Source organism: Gossypium arboreum, chromosome 11, assembly GCF_025698485.1.
Source record: "Gossypium arboreum isolate Shixiya-1 chromosome 11, ASM2569848v2, whole genome shotgun sequence".
In the NCBI taxonomy this organism is placed as follows: domain Eukaryota; kingdom Viridiplantae; phylum Streptophyta; class Magnoliopsida; order Malvales; family Malvaceae; genus Gossypium; species Gossypium arboreum.
In genome coordinates this window covers 31,598,677-31,603,666 of record NC_069080.1, presented here as the reverse complement: position 1 = coordinate 31,603,666, position 4,990 = coordinate 31,598,677, and the positions used below count along the sequence as shown (strand labels likewise).

Here is a 4,990-nt window from a genome sequence, read left to right as displayed (position 1 = left end):
AATGGATTGAAATTGTAATTAATTGACACAGTACTTGATCAGTGCATGTTTATTCTTCTAAGGTAGCTGAAGGTTAAATTAGCAATGTCTCTGGCGATATTATTGCCTTGAATAACTTGCAAGATTATTGTGATTAAACTGTTTCAAGGTAGGGATACCTTGTTACCTCACATAGTCTTTTATATGCTTGTTAGATTTAATTAATCATTTGAATTGACATAGGGATATGCAAGAGATTAGTTTAGTTTAATGAGTATGTATGTGCACTAACATTTTTGCTGACTAGAATCTGTTTAGTCGGTTGAATTGAAATAGGGATATGTCAAGAGATGAATGGATTTTGGTATGTAAGTATGTTCATAAGTTAGCAAATTACAGGGTTGCCGTGATTTTATTCATAACAACATAAACATAATAATTCTAAGATGAGAAGTGTAATTAATCCAACACAATTATATCATCTTGATTAAATCTTATTCTGAAATCGTGCATTAGAACTTTCTTTTACTTCATTTTTTATTTATTTTAATTTTCTTAAGTTTTTAATCACCCTCTTTAAACAAAATATTTTTCTTCACCAAAGTGTTTTAAATTGCATTCATAAATAATCCTTTTCACAGTCCCTGTGGGTATGATAACTCGACATTTACTTGTCACTTTATTACTTGTTGCGATTGTGTACACTTGCACATTTCTGTCATTCCAAGTTGTTGGCGCCATTGCCGGGGACTGTTTTAAAAAGTCATTATTTATGAATTTTTTAGTTTACATTTTGGTTTATTTTTTCTGTTTAATTTTTAACTTAATTAATTTTCTGTGTTTATTTAAGGTGTTTATGAGTATTGACCGAATTATTGACCTACTCCCTGTAGACCCTGAGATAGAAAGAACTTTTCGACAGCGAAAAAGTCAAGCGAATCTAAGGAGGACCGAAGAGATAAACTTCGAAAATCCAATCCAAGGAAACAGAGCAAACCCTGCTCAAAATTCTGTTCTTATTGCTGATGATAAGGATAGAGCTTTATGACAGTATGCCGTGCCAGTATTTAATGATCTTAATCTGGGTACTAAGAGACTTGAAATTGAGGCACAACAGTTCGAGTTGAAGCCATTCATATTCCAGATGCTTCAGACAGTGGGCCAATTCAGTGGAATGCCTACCGAAGATCCTCACCTACACTTAAGACTATTTATGGAGTGAACTATTCTTTCAAGTTAGCCAGAGTGCCCGAAGATGCATTACGATTGAAGCTATTCCCATATTTGCTGAGGGACAGAGCTCGAGCCTGGTTGAACTCACTGCCACCGAACTCAATTTCCACATGGCAAGAGTTAGCAGAAAAATTCCTTATGAAGTATTTCCTACCTAGCAAAAATGCTAAGTTAAGGAACGAGATCACTGCCTTCCAACAAATGGATGATGAGTCCTTGTATGAGGAATGGGAAAGGTACAAAGAGTTATTATGAAAGTGCCCTCATCATGGAATCCTACATTACATCTAACTTGAGACATTTTATAATGGTCTCAATGCTCACACGAGGATGGTAGTGGATGCTTCTGCTAATGGTGTTCTCCTTTCTAAGTCTTATAATGAGGTTTATGAAATTATCGAGAGGATTTCTAACAAAAATTACCAATGGCCAACCAACCGTGCAACGTTAGGAAGACGAGTTGCTAGAATACATGATGCAGATGCTGTTACTTCACTCGCATATCAAGTATCATCAATATCTTCAATGCTTAAAAATCTTACTGCTAATAGGTCTAACAGTTTTGCAGCACAGCCACCAAATCAATTTGAAAATATAGCCTGTGTTTATTGTGGGGAAGGACATTTGTTCGAAGGACGTCCATCAAACCCAGAATCCATGTATTACATAGGTAACTAGAACCAAACCGAGGAAGGCAAGGACTGCAATCCAATTTTTATAACCTATCATGGCGAAACCACTTGAATTTTTCCCGGAGTAACCAAGGAGCTGGAACCAGTAATACTTACGCCCAACCTAGATCAACCCAGCCACCAAGTTTTCCCCAACAAGTTCAGAAACCAACCCAAGCTGAACCATCCAATGGCTTAGAAAATATGTTGAAGGCATACATGGCTAAGAATGACACCTTAATCCAAAGCCAAGCAGCTACATTGAAAAACCTAGAAAACCAAATAGGCCAGCTTGCAACTGAACTCAGGAACCGACCATAAGGTGCTTTACCTAGTGATACGAAAAAACTGAGGAATCCGGGGAAGGAGCATTGCAAAGCATTAACATTGAGGAGTGGAAAGACAGTAGAACCCAACACCATTGAAGCTTAAAAGGAGCAAGCTGATGCTCAAGAATCAGAGGAAGTTCAATTGAGCGTTGAAATTCCAGTTTCACTAGAACCAAAATCTGCAAAACCTGACAATGCAATTACAGAACTAGCTAGTTTTGATAAACTAACAACCCCGTCAGATGCAGAATTGCCACATAAGACGAATCAACCAATTCCAGTAAAAAAACCACCACCACCCTACCCTCAAAGACTTCAAAAGCAAAAGCAGGAGATTCAATTCAAAAAGTTCCTAGACGTACTCAAGCAACTTCATATCAACATCCCGTTGAGTGAAGCACTTGAGCAAATACCAAACTACATCAAATTCATGAAGGATATCCTATCCAAAAAATAAAGACTCGGAGAATTTGATACGGTAGCTCTGACGAATGAATGCAGTGCATATCTTCAAGACAAACTACCACCAAAATTGAAAGATCCTGGATGTTTTACCATACCTTGCAACATTGGACAACATATTGTGGTAAGACACTATGTGACTTGGCTGCGAATATCAACTTGATGCCTATGTCAATATTTAGAAAGTTGGGGATAGGTGAAGTTAGACATACTACGGTTACACTTCAATTAGCAGATCAATCATTAGCACATCCAGAAGGAAAAATCGAGGACGTATTGGTACGTGTAGATAAATTTATCTTCCCTGCTGATTTTGTTATCCTAGACTTTGAAGCAGAAAAAGAAGTGTCAATTTTCTTAGGAAGACCGTTCTTAGCAACCGGAAGGACCCTTATTGATGTGCAGAAGGGCGAGCTTACTATGCGTGTTCAGGATGATCAGGTAACATTTAACGTTTTTAAGTCTGTGATTTCCTGACACAATTGATGATTGTTCTGCAGTATCTGATTTAGAAGATTTAATAGTAGAAAAGGAGCTCAACTATGTGGAGGATCCGTTGGAACAAATTTTGACATCAGATCCTTCGAATGATGAAGAGGAGGATAAGTACTTAGCTTCGTTAGAAGCTAGTCAAAGGGGATTTATTACGCAATCTCGCTTTGAATCTTCGGAGTTAGAGGAAAAGGATTATGCCCAACCAAAAGCGTCAATCGAGGAGCCACCTAAATTAGAACTCAAGGTACTACCTTCACATCTAAAATATGTTTATTTAGGTAACTCTTCTACTCTGCCTGTGATTGTTTCAGCAGAATTAACTACTGAGCAAGAAGAGAAACTCATCTTGGTGTTGAAACAATTCAAGAGGGCTATTGGATGGACCATAGTCGATATCTGCAGTATTATCCAATCTGTATGCATGCACAAGATCATACTAGAAGATGGCGAGAAAGGGACAATCAATGGACAACGAAGACTGAGCCCCATCATGAAGGACATAGTAAAGAACGAAATCAGTAAGTGGTTAGATGCGGGTATAATTTACCCCATCTCAGATAGTTCATGGGTAAGTCTGGTCCAGTGTGTGCCAAAGAAAGGAGGTATAACGGTCATTGAAAATGAGAATAATGAGTTGATACTGACTAGAACGGTTACGGGATGAAGAATTTGCATCGATTATCAGAAGCTGAACAAGGCGACTAGGAAAGATCACTTTCTTTTGCCATTTTTGGACCAGATGCTGGATAGACTCGCGGGGCGAGACTACTACTATTTTCTCGATTGATACTCGGGGTATTATTAGATTACAGTAGCACCAGAAGATCATCACAAGACAACATTCAACTGCTCGTATGGTACATTTGCATTTAGATGCATGCCATTTGGTTTATGTATGCACCTGCTACATTTCAAAGATGTATGATGTCTATTTTTACTAACATGGTTGAGAAGTATTTGGAAGTTTTTTTGGATGATTTTTCAGTATTTGGAGATACGTATGACGATTTCCTAGCCAGTCTAGCCAAGGTACTAAGGCGATAGGAGGAAACAAACCTAGTACATAACTGGGAAAAGTGTCATTTCATGGTACGAGAAGGGATTGTTCTAGGGCATTGGATATCGAGACATGGAATCAAAGTAGATAAAGCAAAGGTAGATGTTATTGAGAAACTCCCACCTCCAACATCTGTAAAAAGGTGTTAAGAGCTTTTTGGGCCATGTCGGTTTCTATCAAAGATTCATCAAGGACTTTTCCAAAATTGCTAAACCCTTATGTAAATTATTGGAGAAGGACTCGACATTCAAGTTTGATGAGGAATGCTTAAAGGCTTTCAAAGATTTGAAGAGTAGGTTAGTTACGGCACCTATAATCGTCACACCAGAATGGGATTTGCCATTCGAATTGATGTGTGACGCAAGTGACTTCGCGATAGGAGCCGTTATGGGCCAGCGAAGGAACAAAGTTTTTCATCCCATTTACTACGCAAGTCAAACTCTGACAGGAGCTTAACTAAATTATACGGTAACAGAAAAAGAGTTACTTGCTATTGTGTTTGCTTTTGACAAGTTTCAATCTTATCTTGTAGGTACCAAAGTGACTGTCTATATGGACCACTCGGCAATTAAGTACTTACTCTCTAAGAAAGATGCTAAGCCAAGGTTGATCTGATGGGTACTTCTACTTCAAGAGTTCGATCTAAAAATTCAAGATCGAAAGGGAGTGGAAAATCAAGTACCAGATCACTTGTCCAGATTGGAACCGCAAGAAAGGAACTCTCCTCTTATACCAATTCAAGAAACATTTCTAGATGAACACAT

At 38.1% G+C, this 4,990-nt stretch overlaps 1 non-coding gene across 1 annotated transcript; it reads right to left on the bottom strand.

The window, feature by feature from the left end:
* Window positions 1-1,380: 1,380 nt before the first annotated feature.
* On the bottom strand, window positions 1,381-1,487 carry LOC128284702 (small nucleolar RNA R71). The gene has a single exon (XR_008275125.1). It is a non-coding gene; the product is annotated as a small nucleolar RNA R71 (small nucleolar RNA).
* Between the last annotated feature and the right edge of the window lie 3,503 nt (window positions 1,488-4,990).